The sequence below is a fragment of the Epinephelus fuscoguttatus genome, linkage group LG4 (genome assembly GCF_011397635.1).
Source record: "Epinephelus fuscoguttatus linkage group LG4, E.fuscoguttatus.final_Chr_v1".
In the NCBI taxonomy this organism is placed as follows: Eukaryota; Metazoa; Chordata; class Actinopteri; order Perciformes; family Serranidae; genus Epinephelus; species Epinephelus fuscoguttatus.
In genome coordinates, this window is record NC_064755.1 from 901,982 (window position 1) to 923,162 (window position 21,181).

Below are 21,181 nucleotides of genomic sequence, written 5' to 3' on the forward strand. Positions count from 1 at the left end.
CTGCTACTGCTGCTAGCCCAGTGACCCACTGTGCTGTCACTTGACAGTCATTGGTAGTCACCCGTCAGTCTCCTTCTGTCCCACTGAAAGTAATTAAGATAACATTAGTTATAAATCATTACAACCATTACATTATCAATAAATGTTAGGATGTGATTACTCTTGACAACCATACAAGACTAAGGACAGAATTGAAAACATCATTTAAAGCAATAAAAGGAACATGCTGTTTCACCAAGGTAAGGAAAGACTGACATATTTAAACAGGGCAGACAATAATATACTGTGTAATAATACATTTCTATCATATAATTATGCTATGTCATTAATATACTGGCCTGTATACATATATAAATACATATCCTTATCCACATCCCTTATATTTAAACTGTGCACTGTGTACATACTGTGTAATATTCCTGTGTGCAATATTTTGCCACTTCCTGTGGGATATCAATACATTCCTATATTTTTACAGTAAGAATACTACACATCATGTGTATTACACTCATTCTGTGCAGCTATTAATCATGAGCATACAGTATCTGTTTCGGTGAAAGGTGTATATGGATTTTCTATTATTTTCATTATGTCTAATTTGTATTTAAAAAATATTTTATCCTTTTTCTATTGCCTCTGCTCTGAGCTGCTGTAACGTGAATTTCCAAGGTTGGTATTAATAGAGTCTTACCTAACTGTAGTAAACTAACACTAATCCTCAAATATTAGCACATTTTACTTTAAAAAACAACATAAAGATGTAACTGTTTATGGCGTGCTACACGTATATTATAAATAAATGTAGTTATTGACAGCTACTTACCAAAAATCGGAGTTCTGTCTTTCAGTATTATGTATTTAAACGGCCCGCCAGTAACTTCCGGGAACTATCCGAGGTCTACATGAGTCACGTGACGCACAAGCATTTTGGACTTCCGTTGTCGCGACTCTGTTATATTCTACGGCACTGGTTGATGGTTGATACATGCATGTCTATGGTTGATACAGCCGTCTAAATACCGCCTACTTTGAGTTGACTTATTTTATTGGTCTTGGCTTTTAGTTTTTGCATAAAGTAAACCGCGTTGATTGGTCCAATCAAATGTCAGTCGCGTTGGCAAGGCAGTTAATATCCCGCCTACTCTTCCTTTATTGGCTAAGAGAGAGACATTGGCATTGGGTTGACGCTGGGGATTGGTTAGAAAGACGTCCGTCACGAATCAATTTTTTTTCCCTCAGAAAAAAAAGCAAACAAAAAAAAAAAAAACAGTCGAACAGGCAGAGACGGCAAGGTATATCTCAGCTATTGTCACTGAAATATAATGTTTTTATCAACGAAGCCGACACTATCCGTTCTGTGGATTTAACGTGACACCTACAAGCATTATAATCGTGAGTAAAATAACTATTTCTGTTTGTCTTTAACATGCGGTCAATCACATACAGTGGAATTTTGGGTAGCTGTCTTTCAAGTGTATTGTTGTCAGAGAAATTAGCTCATTTAACGTTAGTGCTTGATCAGTTAATGAACACACCGGGACATCACGGCCACTGTACTGCGGTGTTAAATTGAAGATAAAGTCTTTGTATCGTGGGTATTACCACAGTGTGTGATTTATTTACAGGCTGTTGTGAAACAAGTAGTAAAGTTGAGGTGCTTTGGTATGTCTATCAGCAACACTGAAGTTGGTAACGTTAACGTTATACATTAGCAAGGATAGATCAACATTGTTTACTGTATGTAGTTAAAGCTACATTTGGTTATTTTCTATTTGATAAAATGGACAGGTGTATTTAAAAGCTCATCGTCATGTTTATTAATCGACACCGTGGTTAGTTAACAGTTACACCGAAGTGTTAACTGGAGCGAGACACTAACTTGCTTCCATTCCATTCTCCCAGTCATGCCAGTGACTGGGAGAATGGAATGGAAGTTATTCAGATATTAGCTTGCAAGCTAACCACTGCTAGCTAATTTCCAATCGCCGGGAGATATTTAACAATTTCGGCCAACTTCTAATTAAGCTTAAATCTATTTATTGTAAAATGTAGACTTCTTACTGTGCGTAAATGTAAATGTGCGTATTAGTAAATTGTAACGATAGTGTGTTCTCGCCCATTTCATGCACGGTGTCCTGTCAGTCAGAGCAGGTTACCTTGTATTTTTTCCCCGTTTCTTTACCTTCTTTTATTAGCATTTTCGTAGCTTCGTGACGCTATTCTGTGATTATTTGCCAGTGCTGGTTAATTCTTTAATCTTTGAGTGTACATGTATATAAACCATTTGAAGGTCCAGGGTGTAGGATTTACGGGTATATATTGGCAGAAATGGAATCTAACATAATGAGGATGTTTTATTTAGTGTATAATCACCTGAAAATACGATTTGTTGTGTTTTCGGTTCTTAGAATGAGCCCTTTATGGGCCAGTGATGTTTCCAAAGCCTTTAATGAAATAGGGATGCACGATGTTGGATTTTTGTTGCTGATATGCCGATATATAACAACTTATTTAGCCTATAACTGATACCAATACAGATATATCCACTTTTGCCCCACCTAATTTTAGTGGTCATAAAGTCTCCTCTGTAGTGGAATTAACATCAGTGTTTCCCACAGGATTTTTGGAGACTATTTTGGACATATTTGATTTAAAGGCATCAATCTGGTGAATTCAGAGAGCCAAGTTATGATGGCAGAATATGCCTGGATTTCAACATGTTTGTGCTTTTTATGTGTGATAAATGTTCTTTTTTTTACTGATAAAAACACTAGTGGTATGTTATGGTGAATGGTTACACTTAAAATATGGCTAAGGATTAGTGGTTAAACATTTCAGTAATCAAAAGAAAAATGACTTGCGTACTGGTCTGCCTCTGGAGGGCTATTTTATTATTTTAAATCATGTGCAGACAAAATATTCTTTTAAAACTCTCTCACACACTCACAAACAGAGTTACAGATAGACAAAACAATACAAAATACACACTACGAAAAGAAAACAAAAGGTAAGACTCAAATTAATTACACACAAACAGACACAAATTACTGCTTCTTTGGGCATTTTTTTTAATTTTAATTTTATTTTTAAAGCATTACTGCTTTCCTCCTTCCCTCTCTCCCTCCCTCACAATTTGCAAGTACGGCACCCTGAATCAGAGCATTTAATTTTACGCGGCTTCAAGAAGATTTCAAAAGCCCTCTGGTAGTTGAATGCCTCAGGGACAGGCCCATTTATGGCAACCCACTGGATCCGTCGCGTGTGCGATGTGGCTGAGGCGCAGGTGCCGGAGCTAATCGCAGCCATTAAAGTCAATGTACGCTGCTCCACCAGAAACGCTGCACCGTGTCCTAGCCGCGGCCTAGAAGCGTCTTGGCACTCTGCTCCACTAAAAATACGCGCTGGGTCTGTTTTTGACTGACGCCGCACGATGGCGCATCAATTTGCACAGACCAAATAATTCAAACAGGAAGTCACGTGCAGAAAAGATGAGAGTATCCGGTCAATTTCAAAATAAAACACTCATGAAAACTCCGAATAATATTTCACATCACTACATCTATCAATATGACGTCAAAGTTGGTGGCCCCAGGCCTGAAGTCAAACACTAAGTGGGGCTCAGAGGAGATTTCTGCAGATTATCGCGTGACTTTATGATCTCTCGATCCGCCAATTCCAGCCGCTTGCATGCACGCTGCTATAGTTCCAGTGGACATTGACACCTGGCACGGGATGGCAGAGAATTCTCAGTAGGCGCTCCAGCTGGTGCACTACAGAGGGATGTTCATTTACCGGAGGCATTTCATATCTGGCCGATTTTTGGAGACTATGGCGGGCCGCCATAGTCTCGTCAATGTATGGGAAACACTGAACATGATATAACGCATGTATACTCTTGTCATGATGGCCCACCAGTAGGGTTGGGTTGGTTTTCGGTAATACCAATTCTTGGACTGGGATTTTTTGTTTTTGAGACCGTCCGGACCGCATATGTCATTTTACAGCCTGTGTCTGCCTCTTCGCCAAGCACACAGCGAGCAGGAGAGAGAGGGGGGTGGGGGTGGGGCAGGGACTGAGCTAGGGGGTGCGAGTGCGCATGCGCCGAGGCCTCTACTTTAGCCTGGAGTTTGTTTATCAGTGACAGGGAGTCGATAATGGCAGACAATTTAGTCTCGAATAAATCAAAGAATGTGCCAATATGGTAAAACTTAGGCTTTGAGCCAGACGAAGGAGGCAACCCCTGTTTGCACTAACTGAGTAAACTAAACCTGCAAATTTATTTGTAAGGAATAAAAGAAACAACGTGTTACTGTCACTCTGTTGTCCTATGGTTGTTTTTTATTTGAAATGAGTCAATTGTGCCCCCAAGTGACGAAAATCCGGTATTACTGACTTGATACGGTTTTTCACAAAAAGCTGACCGTTTTTTGTTTTTTTTTTCTCATACGACCCAACCCTAACGACCAGTAGATGGAGACATGAAATACAGTGCTTTTCAGTGTATGAAATATTCATTCATTGTGCAAAATAAGAAGTATGTCAGCTGATTCTAATAGTTAATTTTAAAGTCAATATTGGCCGATACCAATGACATGCTAATATTATCACGTGACATGCAATTTTGATGTCCAGCACACTTTATAAGTAAGCATAGAGAAAATGCTGATGAAATTTGAAGTTATGAATCTGTTAATTTCTGCTTATCAAATAAAAATTAGAATTTAGAATATTGAATGTCCCACAAAGTTTAAGAAATATTAGTATCAGCGCTGATCAGATCAGACAGATGGATGGAAGTAGCAGCTGTTGGTGAGTGAAAGCAAACTTAAAGGCGCTGTATGTAAGAATGTGGCCATAACGGTTACTGCACTCAAATTCAAAATACTGCCGCGAGTCGTGTCCGCCCCCCCTCCCCTACAGATTCGAGGTTGCTGGACAGCGGCACCCTGGAGACTGATTTGTTTGCCCAATGGACGGCTGCTGTGGCAGGGCCGCGTCGCCGCGTCTGTGCTCTTCGGTTTTCCAGCGAAGATCGAGCAAGTCCGGCTTCTCTGCTGCTAACGCTGCTGCCGGGATACAGCTGAGGAGGAGCCAGCTGCTAATGCTATGTACCGGGACACTGCTAATGCTGCTTGCTGTGCTGCTGTAGCTCAGTCGTAACTGTAACTGATGCTGAGACTCTACTGACTGTGTGACTGGTAGACGGCGGTGGGTGGCGCAACAGGCCAAAACACAAATTCAAAACATAAACGTTTTGATTTGCGGACCGTAATTTTTATTTTATTTTTTAAATGCAAATATTCTGGCTGTGCTATTGTTGTCGGTGAGATCAGTATGTTATATGAACTTTATTCCTTAGTCTCTGTGACATATTAGGAGGATTTTATGACTATTTGTTTTAGATTTCTTACATATAGCTCCTTTAAGAGCCAGCGCACTGAAGACTAAGTTTTACTTTCACTGTGCCTGGCATTCTGCTGTTCCATCGGTGCCCTTTGTCAGTGGAGCAAATAATAAGAGAACAGCAAATACATTCAAATTGCATCAATTACATTCAATTGGGTCCAGCCCCAAAAATACACAATCAAAAGGTGGCAGCAGATGTTTTCATTGTGGTGAGCCTCCAAAAATATATAAATGTGTGGAAAACTGATGGCTATGATCTTAAGTTGATCAAACACTGGGGGTGGTTGCATAAACATGTTAAATGTGTTGATTTTCCTTTTTAAGCAGTGCTTTAGTTGTGAATATTGCAAGAGGCTGTTATACCGATATCTCTGTTTTAGTGTTTTGTAAGGAATGATTGAGCTGTGATGGAGTAAGTGCTCTAGATGTGTAATACCTCTTCTTCTCTATGAACTCAATGCTAGTGGTTTGTTTTTGATCTGAAAATCCAGGTTGTGTCAGATTGGGGTAAATGTGTTTGAGGATGTCACAGTACTCACACAATGCATCCCCATGATGGTTCACTGAAATCTGCATTATGATTAGGGCTGGGGCGACGTGTTGACGTCATCGACTACGTTAATACGTCGACGCAAATAATTCGCGTCAATGCGTTGATTCAAACAAAAAAATGGCAGTGTGCAGCAGCAGTGCTGTGCTATTGTGTTATGGCTTATTCAAGTGCTGGAACGGCTCTGCTCGGGGTTTGGGCCGGGCTCGGTTATAATTGTCTCACTCGGGTCGGGAAAATGCAGCCCAACACGTGCTCTAGTGTGCTCACCTGTGTGTGTATGTGTGCGCACACACACTGGGGCCAAACTCCGCTGTGCTTGTTACAGAGAGCAGAGGAGAATTGTAAACGTGCAACCATGTAGAGACAGAAATGACATATTGATAAATAACATAAGACTATTAATAGGGGTGGGCGATATATATATTTTTAACGATAATATCGTCATTGTTGTTTTAACGATGTGCAAATTTACGTAATCGAGTATGCAAATGACTTCACAAAAACAACTGAAAACACACGCTGAAAGGTTGAAACCCCACACATTCACTGAACAAGAGTTACGTAACTTGCGTGCAGCAGCACGCCACAGTACGCCTAGGTGGTCACATGATCTCTCACTGGCACCTTCCCGTCAGGTTAGCCTGCTGCTAAACAAACATTAGCAAGACAACATAGCAACACCGCCCACGGATGCTCCAGCAGCTTCGGAAGACGTGGGTCAACTGTAGTGACAGGTCCCAGCTTGTCGGGCTAAAGTTCGCAGTACCGGAAGACCGTCTACGGAGCTACCTAGCCTAGCCACAGTTAGCTGAACGAAGCGGCAACATGGCACAGTTTCAAGTCTCCCCGCCGGAAAAGTTCACCTTCAAGGCTGAAGACTGGCCTAAATGGATTAAACGTTTCGACAGATTCCGCATTGCTTCTGGATTAGGGACCCAAGCAGAAGAGAATCGCAGGAATGTGATCTTTGAGAGAGCAAAGTTTAATCAGCGGCTTCAAGAAACGGGCGAGATGGCCGACAGTTTCATTACGGCGCTGCACTGCCTGGCGGAGCACTGTGGTTACGGGGCTCTACATGATGAGATGGTGAGGGACAGGCTTGTGGTGAGTCTGCGGGACAAACGCCTATCTGAACAGTTGCAAATGGACCCGGAATTGATGCTACAAAAGGCCGTCACCAGAGTCAAACAGAGAGAGCAGATAAAAAAGCAGCAAGAAATGTTAAGAACATTTTTCCATTAATATCATCCATGAGAAACAATTAATGAGCTACAACTCAGGCTGTTAAAAACACATATTTAAAAGAATATCGTCTAATTATCGTTATCTTCAAAATCCCCCAAAATATCGAGATATTATTTTTTGTCCATATCGCACACCCCTAGCTATTAAGTTTGTTTAATGAAAGGACAAGGTATAGACCAGGGCCCTATTTCAGAAAGCAGGATTAGTGAAAACTCTGAGTATGTTGAGCTTGAGATGAGGAGAACTCAAAGTTTTCCGTTTCACAAAGCCAGCTCAGTGAAACCCTGAATCAGTTACTATGGCAACTTACTCCCTGAAGCAAACCTGCGAGCAAGCAGGTTTGCTTCATCTAAGCCTGAGGCTGAGCGTGTTGCAGGTGGGAGAAACATGGCGTGTCCTTTTGTGAATGAAGTCGTGGACGTTGGGGCACAGTTCATTTAGAGGCTGTTGCGTAAGGAGAAGGTGATTAGACCCCGTTTGGATGTCCGCCCAGAGGAGTGACTATATGAAAGATATAATTTCACCTCACACTGTATCATTTATCTTAACGATCTGTTCCACACAGATATATCATATATTACACATCATGGATTTACACATCAGTGAGGCAAAGGTTTGTTGGGCCGTAAGAAAAGTGACTCTGGTTCTGAAAAGACTTTGGCCCGTTTTTGTGGTTTTCCCTGGGCATAAACCAGGATTGATTATCAAAGTATTTACAATGCAGCTGCGGTGGCTTAATGGATTAAGCGGATGCTTCGTAATTTGATGCACAGTCCTTGATGCAGCGGCTGCGGGTTCAAGCCCAGCCTGCAGCTTCCTGCACGTGTCGTTCCCCTTCTCCTCTTAACGTTATGCTGTTTTGCCATTAAAGGCAACAAAAGCCCAAGAAATAATCTTTAAAAAAAGAGGAATTCCACAGAACTGCAGGTTTGTCAGTGTTCCATCAGCTCCATCAGATTACAGCTGAATAAGAGGATTTAGCAAATTATATTAAAATATATGAGCACTGTTGTGATATAAAAATGTTTCTATATTTTCTGTATTTTAGACACACATTAACTCATCACATTACAAACGTCACTTCACATTACCTATTAACATGCTCTGCAGTCTGTTCTCATCACACCTCATGCTGTTTGTCTGCAGCTGCCGTATTAGATTTTTTTTCATGTCTTCATTTGCGGTCATTAAAATCTCTGATTCAGCTGGGATGAAACACGTGTCTTTCTGCTTCCTGCCACTGAAAATCTGCACTCAAGGGATGGGCATCTATTTTCGATTATCGATGATTGTTAAGGCTTTTGATTGATGACAAATAATTTTGATCGATAGTCGTAGTGTTTCCCCTACAATGCCTGGCATAGGTCCGGCGAGTCACCGTGCCAATGAGACCCTTCCGCCCGGCGAGCACGGCGGCTCGACGGGCCTACGAGACCCCCGCCGGACCTATGCCAGGCAAAAAATCAGAAACAGACGGAGGCTCTCATCGCTCTCCAAAGCCTCGGCGGCTTCCCTTGAGGCCTCTGAAAACACTACGCCATTGAAAGACGGAGGTTTTGCTGAAAACTGAAGCCTGTAACTCTGGCTGGCAACGGTTGTAAACACCCAGGGGTGAACTGCGCATGCGTGCCATTCTTCCTCTTTGGCCTGGGGGGTTGAAGCTCAAAACTGGGGCAGCTGCGCTCTCTTGCGGCGACAGTCTGCACTGCACTCTTTTGTTTTCTCTCTTTTGAAATACTCTCTTATCAATTAATCGATAATTAATCGTTAATTTTTTTGATGATTGAATAATGAATTTTGATCGTTTGCCCATCCATACTGCACTCAGTTGATGATGGCCTGTGGTGCTCGCCATGAAGGCGCGTTCCTCAGGCTGAACATACTCAGAGTTGATTGAATGATTCTGATCAGCTGTTCTGGAACTGAAAACTCAGAGTTTCCCAGCTCAGGCTCAGTCAACTGAGAGATCGGGATTAGGCTCAGAGTTTGTTCAGCCTGCTTTCTGAAATAGGACCCTGTTCTATAGGAAAGGTAACCTTAAATGACTTCTATTGTGATCTGGTGGGGGAGTGCCCCCCTTATATAATGGTAGGGGAAACACTGATGTTTCAATAAATGTTAATGTTAATCAGAAATGTTTTGGTATTCATATTATTTAAATTGCCTCATTAATAGGGGTGCAACGGATAAAAAAACTCATGGTTCAGATCGTATCACGGTTTTGAGTCACTGATTGGATAATTTTTTTCGGATCAGAAAAAAAAAAGACGACAAATATAACTTTGTCCTCCATTTATTTTGTAAAACACTTTTGCCCATTAAATTAAAACAGCATTCAACTAAAGATGTCCATCCAATGTTTAATTACAATTTTAAATTATATAAAAACAACTTTAAGTGCAATAAGGCATGATATCTTCTTCCTTTAATGTGGACAGTGAATTAAAAATAGACTTGTACCGATTAATCGGCAATGCTCGGAACCGGGCCGGTTTTCACGTGATCGGCCATGACCTGCGACCGGCCGGTCAGTCTAAAATATGCAGATTTAAAACTCCGGTCAAATTCCCAGCGCGCCGCATGATTGACATTGTGTAACATCAGCAGCGCACACACATACACACACGCACACACACATGTGCAGCTCATGGCTTGGACGATGTGAGGAAGTGAAACATGGGCGGCTTCTCACCTTAATCATTCACGCACACCAGGGTCCAAAACTAACACTCGCCACTCGCCAATTATGGGTAGATTTTGTCTCTGGCTGGTAAATTTTTAAGACCACTCACCACTCTGGCGAGTTATTTTTTTTACCAGAGAAAAATGCATTTTTTGTTACTGGAGAACGATGCTGGTATCGGCTGGTTTCCTGGCAGAGTAATGTGTATTTCAGGCAGAGACGATCTTTGGTCACGTAAGTGCATCAGTCATGACGTAAACACAGCGTGCCAAGGTGGATAGCTGTTGTTACGCTCGTTGGCGAGGCGCAGCTGTGAGGCTAGCGGAGCGTTAGCTGCAGCATGACCGGAGGGAAGCACAGCCAGTTAGCCTCCGCTAGCTTCCCAGCTAGCCCTGGCTCTCCGTTTGGATCCAACCAGAGCACCGAGCCCCGAGGTTTGTTATTCAGGTTAAAGTTGGAAGAAGCAGCAGGTTTGTTGGGCAGCTGAGTGAAGCTGAGTGAAGTGGAGCCTGCAGAGGAAACACTGGGACCGTCTGGATGTAATAGTCCGTGGAGGTGCTGTGGTGCTCAGCTGCACAGATAGGAAACCCCTCGGCTGACAGGATGTACCACTCTCTCACTCCACTACTTTGCTAATAGGCTCATTCAAGATGAGCTGCGCCTCGCCTGGAAAGTAGACGAGAGCAGGCAGCCGCAGTGGGGGGCGGTGACAAAAAGCCGCGGTGAAGTCAGACAGTTTCCTGACAGTTTCCAGCAGCCTTCAGTCTGTACAGGAAGTCACAGTCACACTTAGATCCAGTCTGGAATGATGTCAGTTTTTTAAAAAAGTGATCAGACCCATATATCAGTTTGTTCTCAGTCTCCAGTTGTTTTAATTATAATAGATTAATTTATTAAAATGCTTTGCAGGTGATCTGTAGTTTATGTTCATGGTTTATCCTCCATTTTACATGAATTCCCCTGTAAATCAGCATCATATCAGTTTGTCCTGTCCCCTCAACTATACAGGCTAAATAAACTGTGCTTGACTATAAGGTTCATATTTTCAGAGGAAAAAAATACAAGACAACAGCTTTCATTAAGGCTCAGTCAGATACAGTCAGGGCTTCACATCTGTAGGCTACAGATGTTATTTTAAGAATCCTCACATCCCACTGACCACAAGTCTGTGTTGCTAAATACTTCAATAATTAAAAAAGTCCAATATTAATATACAGTAGACTCTGTATAGTTTATGATGAATGTAGAGCTATTTAGTCTCTGATGACTTAACTTCACCATCAGTCACACAACATGTTTTCTGTTACAGAATAAACCTTCAAATCAGACAAATACAATCTTAATCTCTAAAATTCAACAAAAATGAAAAGTTTATCTAACACGTCATCTTGTTGAGTCGACATCTAAACCAATCAGCTGTTAGATCAGGTGAGAGCCAGGCGGTGCAGTCGGTGGAGAGCAACTGCAGCACCTGGCTCTAAAAACTGCGGCCGCCTCGCTCTCGCGGTTTTATCACCGTCCACGTTTGTAATACGTCAGAGCAAGTCGGGATGAAGTCGGACGCAAAACTAACCAGCATGCATTGTGTGCCGATCGCCGGTGATCGAATCTGTGCAGGCCTGGCTCATCTCAAACGAACCTATTGTTAAAGTACCTCCATGGTCTGAACCCCCATAGAAGAAGAAGTAAGAAAAAGTATCGTGGCGATGCTGGCCAGGTATTGTGGAGCCTCCCGCAAAAAAACAAAAAACTAAAGCAAAAGAACCTGCTGAGGCAGGTTCTTTTGCTGAGGCAGACCGACCGACAACCAAGAGACGGAGGTTAATGTTGCTGCTGCTGCTCCCGCTGCTGCCACCCCCCAGTCTCATCCACCGGCAGCATTAAGTGACTTAACTTTTTTTCCTTTAAATTATTAATTATTTGGTTGGCTGGTAAAATATCTGCCTGGCTGGTAAAAAAAAGGAGAAAGTTGTTAATTGTCCGTGTTAAACTGAACTGCAGAGCTCTCACTGCTGCACTGTGCCGCTTGAAACTGACGAGGCGTGTGTCGGCGTGCCGAAGATGTGCATATGAAGACCTGTGTGAATTTTCCACAGGAGATATTTTTACTTTTTTGTCTTGTAAAGAAATTACCCACAAATGCTTTACATCAAGAATTGTTATTTTATTTATCTTTGTTTTTATTTATGTATGCCTTTTTTACTTATTTATTTTAATACTGTACCTGAAGTTATATTTGGGCAAAAAGGAAAATGTTTCTTAACCTGTGTCACTGTTTTTATTTGTTTGTTTGAGATGATTATTGAAAAGTTGGTTGTATCTTTGTTAAAATGTTCTAATAAAGCAAAGATAGAAAATATTGCAATATCTTGTGTGCTGTAAAGTGGTTTGAAAAAAATGAAATCTGAATCGGCCAAAATCGGAATCGGCCATCCAGACACTCTGCAAATCAGAAATCAGCATTGGCCCAAAAAATTGTAATCGGTGCAAGTCTAATTAAAAACAGCTTGAAGTGCAATAGAAGGCATGATATCTTCTTCCTTTAAACATGGAGAGTGAATTAAAAACTAGCCTATGTCCACATCATTGAAAAAGAAGAAAAGAAAGAAAGCAAAGCATACCTGAGCTTATAATTTCAAATTCTTTTTCAAAAAGATAAGGATGTCTACATTGTCTGTGGAGAGTGTAGACCTCTTTGCAGTCACTATGTCCCCTGTTGTCGAGAACACCCTCTCGCGAGCAGGGCCGTCGCAACCGGACAGGCAAACTAGGCAATTGCCTAGGGCCCTGAGCTGGAAGGGGGCCCCCAGAGACTCCTGACATTGGTCCATATCAATGACAATATGATGGAATCCCTATAGACACTGCAACAACGACAACACATTGGAATCCCCCCTAATGGGGCCCCCTACTAGCTGCTGCTTGCAAGTGGCTAGAGGGGGCCTCCCAGAGACTGCTGACATTTGGTCCGTAATCAACGACACAACTTGAAACCCCCTTAGATACTGCAACGACGACACGTTAGGAGACCTCCCTAATGGGGCCCCCTACTAGCTGACACAATGTGAAAGAGAAAGAGAGACAGAAAGAGAGACAGAGAGAGAGAGAGACAGAGAGAGAGATGCAGGACAGACAGTAATGACAGTAGCTTACAACATTAATGAAAGTAATAATATTATAATTATAATTGTGGCTATTGTGGTACAATATGTTGAAAGTATGTATTAATATCTGATAGTATACATATGTGACAATAATCATATATGTATAATAACAGTGGAAGTATGACTAATGATAGCAGCAGCAGGAGGCATCTGGCAGGACCATGGCAGCAGCACAACCACACATGTCACACTATCCAGGCACCGCTGTGATATGAAGCACCACAGTTCCTTGAGAACTGCAGTATCAATTTTGCATAACAATGTCACTTCATAAACTGATCAGTTAACAGTCACTTTATTTGGGTTCAACCTGAGAACTAATTGATTTGATGTGATTTATTTACCTTCTGTAACAACATCAACACTTAGGTTAAACAGATAGGCTTCAATTTGCATTCTGTAAGACAACAGGAGTGCAGCAGAGGCACAAGGAGAAATAACTGGCATACGCCAGAGGGCACTGAGAGCCAGAAAAAATGGCATATGCTACATACGTGTATATACAATCTGCTGATAATAGGCCTACATGCGGCTTTAAGGCTACTTGTAGTGGAGTATTTTCACACTGTGCTATCAGTAATTTGACTTAATGAGTGAAAGTGCAAATGCACTATTGTTTGTTTCAACACTCCACACTGTCACAGGCATTGCACCTTACCTTACCGCTTCATGTCTTCTGAGTGTCGGATGCGGGGGGGTCCTCCAAGGTGCCTCTTCCCTGGGGCCCCCAGAGTGTCTTAAAACAGCCCTGCTCGCGAGGCACTGAAGTGCCAGGCACAGCGAGATAGCATCTTGCTATCATGGCAATGCGAGGGTATTTACGCTCATTGCTTTTCCACCATGTCAGTGGATCACCATCTACTGGAATGCTGCTTGCTGCCTGGTAGGATGCCACCTCCTCTTTGATGGTGTCAGCAGAAGTCTTGCTGCAAAGGTCTCTCCAAAAAGCTCTGCCATGGCCGACTTCTTTTATGGAGGAGATGTGTCCAAGTTTGCTCCTGTTGGCTCTGCAGCTTGACCCTGCAGAAAAAAATACTTGATTAATTAAACCAATTATTTATTTTCATATTTCATAGGCATGAAAAATGTGGCAATAAGATTTAATAAAAGCCATTATTATTCAAAATAAAAATATGTAAAATATAGCATTTTTAAAAAGGATTTTTTTTTTCTTTATCTCTTCAACGCCCAGACTGCTCACAATCTCAGTGGTGAGATCACTGTATGTCCTCTGGCGTAGGGCAGGGTCTAGGTGAGACAGGGACTTGAACCTTGGATCCAGTGCAGTAGATCTGTGAAGGTAGTCCTGTAGAGTAGGGGGTGAAGTGTATCTGGGCTTCAGGTCCTCTCTAATGGCAGTCTTGACATCTCTTGTGATGGTGCTGTCTTCCTCACTTGGGGCTATGGATTGTAGAATCCTTGTTTTCAGAGGCAGGATCATGGACACAGATGGTGCAGTTTCAGTGTTCAACACAGTTGTAACTGTTTTGAGGATTTTGAGCACCTGGAGGACCTCCTCTGCCACTTTCACATCATCATCATCAGACAAGGTGATGATGTCTCTGACATTTTTCTTCAGGGTCTTGTCTGTCAGTGCAGAGTATATAACTGCCTGCTGCTCAAGATAACAATCCAACATATCATAAGTTGTAGCGGTTTGACACATGAAACAAATAGTTTTCTTTTACTCAGTCAAACCCCACAAAGGAACCATAAAACCCATAAAACAGGTCCCTTAACACCACAATTAGATTGATTTTACCTGGTTTCTGTAGAGCAAAAGAATTATACTCAATTTTCAAAAATACAAATACAACAGTAATCAGTTTCAGGAAAGTATATATTTTTTTCACGAAAGAAAAGATCCTTTCCGTTCCGTTCAGTCAGTTCAGTCCAAGTCAAACAAAAAACTCCACTCCAGGATTTCCAAATAACACATCACAGTTCAATTCAGTTCAATCCACACAGTTTGTCAAACAAAAGAAAACTCCACCCCAGGTTTTCCCGTAAACAAGGAAGTAAAGAAAAATCCACTGTTTGCTCTGATTCAGTTCAGTTCCCAAACACATGATAAGTAACCAACTCACGGGACCGTGGGTGAATGCCATAACGCTCCGGTGTTGTTTCGGGTGTGGAGGCTCCATAGGATCCCTTGATATATCCATGGCGGGGACTTCCAAGGTGAGGCTGATGACCAGATGGATGATATTCCACAGGGAAACGTACCTATTTCGCGGACTTTGAACGGTGTAAAATGCTGTGGTAGGCTTAAAACGCAGAGGACTTCTGGCTCATTTCTCACTCGCTGGCGTCTCCTGCCATACTGCCAGGAGCGGCATAATGTAGGGGCCGGTCTACCTGGGCTCAGCTGATCGGAGCCATCCCACTGGCCGATAGCACTGCGCTGAATTGATTTGGTTTTTAGCATTATCTGCTGTGACTGGGATATTAATATTTGGCCTCTCTATCTTCCACTTTGCCACTGCTTCTGTCAGTACCTGCGGCAGATTTGTGCCTGTGTGACTCTCATAGAGGGGGCATGTCTGCAGCACAGGGCTTCTCATCTCTCACTCCTCTGTGATGTAGTGAGCAGTCATAGTTACATAGCTTTCCGTTGCCCTGGACTCAGCTGCCGGACACTCTCCGGACAGCTGCAGCCCACTCACTCACTCACTCACAAGTTATCCAGTAAGACTGAGAGACACAGTGCTGCTTAATCTGTTGGTCTGTATGTTGCACGTGCTATGCCAAATCAGTCTATGAGATGAACTGTATGACCGCGGTAGCAAACGTATGATAATGTGGGCCTTTTTCACCCTAACTTTTGGCTGCGCTGATTTCCGTTCCCAGTTAAGACACGCCATGTCATGCTGAGCTGCACCAGAGATGGATCTTCTCCAGTGCAGATCCAAAGGCCGGGCTGCCGACCCTCAAGAAGGTAGTGGTGACGTTCTCCCCCTCAAACAAGCTTATGGGTTGTGACACTGAACTCACCTCTGCCTGCAGGAGACCAGAGAGAAAAGTGTTTTTTGAAGTCTCTGTGTGTTCAGCTCTCAGTACTCAGTTTCTCTTCAGTGTCCTGTTTTTACTTTACCTAGATATCTGCGAGCGGCACGGTGGTCTGCGGGCGGCGCGGTGGTGTGGTGGTTAGCACTCTCACCTCACAGCAAGAGGGTTGCCGGTTCGATCCCGGGCGTGGGAGCCCTTCTGTGCGGAGTTTGCATGTTCTCCCCGTGTCAGCGTGGGTTCTCTCCGGGCACTCCGGCTTCCTCCCACAGTCCAAAGACATGCAGACTGGGGACTAGGTTAATTGATAACTCTAAATTGTCCGTAGGTGTGAATGTGAGCGTGAATGGTTGTTTGTCTCTATGTGTCAGCCCTGCGATAGTCTGACGACCTGTCCAGGGTGTACCCTGCCTCTCACCCGCTGTCAGCTGGGATAGGCTCCAGCCCCCCGCGACCCTCAAGAGGATGAAGCGGTTAGAAGATGAATGAATGAATGAATAGATATCTGCTTTATTTTACAGTTCCATGTTCCATGTCCACCATATCAGAAGGTGTGGGAAGTTTCTGCTCGAAAACTCAATATTTCCTTATTTTGGTGCTTCACAATAAAAGTTTATAAATTACATAATAATGGAGGACTTTAATTAGAGATGTACGGATACCACTTTTTCCTTCTCCAGGGCTGTACAGTGTGACATATATGTCGCACATGCGATGGAAAAAAATGTTTGTGCGATGAATTTATTTGCCTAGTAGTACGTGTGCAACAGACTGCTTGTGAGCCGCTTGTGTGTGTGTGTGGTCTGCAGTGATGGGAATAACAGCGTTAAAAATAAACGGCGTTACTAATGGCGCTACTTATTCAGTAACGACTAATCAAAAAAGTTGCTGTTTCCCCCAGGGGTCGCGTTAACCGGGTATTCTCAGTCACTGACCGTTTTTTTTACAACAATGACCGGAAAATCTGAAGGCCGTCAGTCATTTTGACTGGTTGCAATTACCACCCCTGCCCACTTGGCGGCAGAGTGCACAGTCAGTGGTTTAAGTGGCTGCAGAGAAAAAGTCATTCATCTGCTTCATGTAGCGTTGTTGACATAACAGCCTGGAAAACACCGGACGTGGAACCGAAGTGCAGCGCCCAGCAGCGGAGGCAGTTTTCAGTCAGCGCCCATGTTAACCTATCTGACTGTCCGCACAGGCCGCTGAGCAGAGCGGAGCGGACCGTACCAAACAGGAAGTTGGACACAGAAAAGACGAGAGAATCCGGCCAATTTTCAAAATAAAATAGCAGCACGCACTGTGGAACGTGAGGAGAAAATACCGTGTTTATAATTCAAAATAACACAACAGTGCATAACCAAACACATTTTTCAATACCCTAATCACTTCATTACAATTTTAATTTTGTGCCACCGAGCCTACAGGCATAACTACATAACGCTCTGGACACACCGGATGTGTTAGTGCTGTCCGGTGTGTCCAGAATGGCATGGGTGTGTGGATGTCTGTTCATCTTTTCGTTCATGTCCTTATTAATGCACACTTTATAACTTGCTTGTTGGATTTATTAAAAACGAACGAATGAAAACTAAATGTCTTTGAATATCTTTATTATCATTTAAAAACGAAAATTAAAATGACCGGTAAAAATAGATTATGACCGGATTTTTATGACCCTGTCGGTCAAAATGACCGCTGATGAAAAAGTCTAGCGCAACGTCTGGTCTCCCCCGTTATAACACCGTTACTGTTACTCACAATAAAATGCGCCGTTACTCGGCTTTACTTGAGTTCACTGAAGCGGCTTTCACCCAAGCAAGCTCCTTCTCAGCAGAGCTCTAAAGTTTTTTTTCTTTGGTGATGGCAGGTGAGGGGGAAGGGAGGGAGAGACAACCGCATAATTGATGATGATTGGCTTAGGGAGAGTAAATTTCATCATAAACCAATCAGAGGCAGAGTAGGGCGGGTATTCACAAGCACACAAGCAGGGTTGTCAGGTCCGCTTATAGACCCGTTCACGGTTTGTACACAATGATGACGTAGTACGTATGCGCGCGCATTTTGGCAACGGAAGTATGGCGGAGATCGACAGTTTGTCAAGCTATGCAAGGGGATTATCAACAAAAGATCGCGAATGTTACCTCAACAAGTTGACTTTGACAAATGGTGTCCGACTTCCAGATCCGTGTGCTATTAATGAGTGGGTTGAAGACGTTAGCAAGTGGCCGAATATACAGTGGCCAGACATATATATACGTATTTAATTGAGAAACCGAGCGTGTACACCAGAGAGAAATTACGAGCCTATAAATCGCTGGATGCTTATGAGTATGTTGTCTGTGGTCATGTACAGAACGTCAAATACCATGACATAGACTCAGAGTTTTGTGTGTTGAAATCAGAAATTCTCCCTAGTCAAAGACAAGGACACAAGACAACGATGTATGAGGCTTGGGTTATAATCAACCAACGAGAAAACTACGTCCTCACAGCGAATTGCACCTGTATGGCAGGGTAAGTAACCTATTATTTGGTGTTGTGGGCTTGTAGCTAACATAGTTCAGAGCTCTATGATATAGTGGTTATGCAAACATGAATTATGCTTCTGTTTTACTGTCCTTTCAGGTTATCATTATGGATCAGCCAGTATGTTTATTATGTTTTTGTGAAATTTCAGGCTTGGGTCATGCTGCAGCCATGCAGCTGCAATATTATTCAAAGTTGAGCTCTATGTTAGGATGGGAAGGACAGAGAAAGCAGCAGTTACTTCTGGAGTGTGCATGTGGAAAGACATCAGCAGGAAAGAAGTCAGACCAGCTCCATTGAGGGAAATCAGCTTCCACAAACCAAAGAGGCTAGGCAGGCAGCTTCCAGCAGCTTCAACATCTGCTAGGAAGAATAGTATCACACCCAGAGGCATGTAATAGTTGACAGAGCCTAGATAAGTTTCCATTTGCCATAGTGCATTTAATTAATTCTCAAGATTTCTCCTCATTGTTTTGACACCATAATGTAGCCTGAGAAAGGTGTTACTTGGTGATTCAGAGATGAAAAACCTAAAGGCCTACAGACACAGTTTGAATAATGTCAGTATCATTTGTTATGTTAGTTTGAATATGTCTGTGCATTTGTCTTCAGATTACTGATTCTAGAAATTAGATTGTTTGTTATCTATTGTACACCTGCGTGTTTAAAGCTCTGCTTAACTGGTTTAAGAAGAATTCAGTCAGTATTCTTAAAATGTGAATATTATGCAGCACAATAATTGTGTCTTTTTGTTGCTCTATTATCAGTGTTGACAGATGATGACATCTGGGAACTGCAGGTTGTGGACCCAGGTGCTGCAGTGCTGACAAGCCTGGAGAATAGTGACACTGACACTGCATCATCTGACACTGATTCAGAGGAGCATCCAGACTTACCTGAGCCCTTGACTGCTTTATTTGATGCAACACTCAGGGAACTCACACCACAGGAAATGCAGGTGAAATGTGAGGATACATTTCACAGACTAAAAACTACACTACAACCTCATCAATGTGAGAAACTGGAATTTGTGACACAGCAACAGTCAAGGTCAAAGGAGTGGCACACCTATAGGGCTGGTCGGATCACAAGTACCAAATTTCACCATGCGACCACAACTGACAAGATTAGCAAAGCATTCCTAAATGATATAATGCAGTACAGCAAAACACAGTTAAATGTCCCATCTGTGCTCTGGGGTGAAAACATGGAGGAAATGGCAAGACAAGCCTACACTGCATTTATGTCCCAAAGCCATCCAGATTTCAGCATCAGCTCATGTGGCTTAGTAGTGCAACCTTCTGAGCCACACCTTGGATCATCGCCAGACGGGATAGCAAGATGTACCTGCTGTGGCAAAGGGGGTAGAGATAAAGTGTCCCTACAAATACACAATAGCCTTCAAGGATGCACAGAAGACAAGCAGTTTTGTCTGGACAAGTCATTCTCATTGAAACATTCACACCCATACTACTATCAAACTCATCTTCACATGTTTGTGTGTGATGTTAGCTACTGTGACTTTGTGTTGTGGACGAAGGAGGAGTTCATTGTGCAACGTATCCTAAGAAATGAGGAGTTTCTGCAGGAGGCTTTGCCAAAAGCACAAGACTTCTTTATCTCGAGTGTGTTGCCTGAACTACTGACAAGAAAGCATGACCCTGTATTGGTGTCACAGAGAGCCTGCAAATACTGTGAAAGGCCAGATTTTGGCAAAATGATAATCTGTGTCAAATGCAACAACCGCTTTCACTACAGCTGTGCACAGATCAAAAGGAAGCCAGAAACATGGTTATGTAGGAAATGTCTGAGAGTTGAGGCCTGAATGCCTTCATTTAGAACTGGGCAATATATTGATATTGTGATATGAGACCAGATATGGTCTTAAATGTTGGATATGGATTGTCTTTTCCTGGTTGTAAAAGTTGCATTACAGTTAAATGTCATTGTCATTGTGTAAATATTTTGTGAAAGCACTAATAGTCATCCATATTGAGGTATTTGGTCAAAAATATCAATCTGAATCTGGTCCATATCACCTAGACCTACATTTATTAAAGTTTGAAACAATGAATTCATCAGCAGCCTTTTCCTTACATTTTATGTTGTTGTTATTGACTGCTGTGTGTAGATGCACTTCAGTGCAACAAGACATTTAAAGTTTTATTCTGTAATGCTATGTATGTATCCATCCATAGAGATAATTTGCGACCTAAAATTAAGGATATTTGACAGATTTGTTTATTTACACTACTGTTTACAACATACAGAACCAGTTTGATTCTAATATATTGTACATACTCCTACTTTCCATGTTGTTAATGTTTAATCGCACTTTAATGGCACCTATGTTGTTTGTATACATTTCTCAAATGGTTATTTTGGAATGAAACTCTGTTAATAACATCATTACAAATAAAAGTGATACTGCACTCTGAATTGTTGTAGTCTGAGATAATCTGGGGGAAAAAGGACCATTAGACACATCAGCGGCAGCCAATGTTGGAAGGTTTATTATAATTCAGTTTTAAGTACAGTTTTAAGTTTTAAGTACAGTAAATACATGTTTTACAGATGTAAATCACTTTATAACTCATA

General features: G+C 42.3%; 1 protein-coding gene across 8 annotated transcripts in view; it reads left to right on the forward strand.

Annotated features, from left to right (window-relative positions):
• The first annotated feature begins 1,191 nt into the window (after positions 1 to 1,191).
• LOC125887535 (kelch-like protein 25) overlaps positions 1,192 to 21,181 on the forward strand; it is a 144,631-nt gene continuing 124,641 nt past the window's right edge. For 5 of the 8 annotated variants that reach the window (XM_049574441.1, XM_049574444.1, XM_049574439.1 and 2 more), the window contains exon 1: positions 1,193 to 1,392. The gene's annotated coding sequence lies outside the window, so the exon portion shown is untranslated. Of the gene's footprint in view, positions 1,393 to 15,970; positions 15,990 to 21,181 lie in introns of those variants that run through there. The other 3 variants (XM_049574446.1, XM_049574442.1, XM_049574438.1) reach the window with 3 other exon arrangements.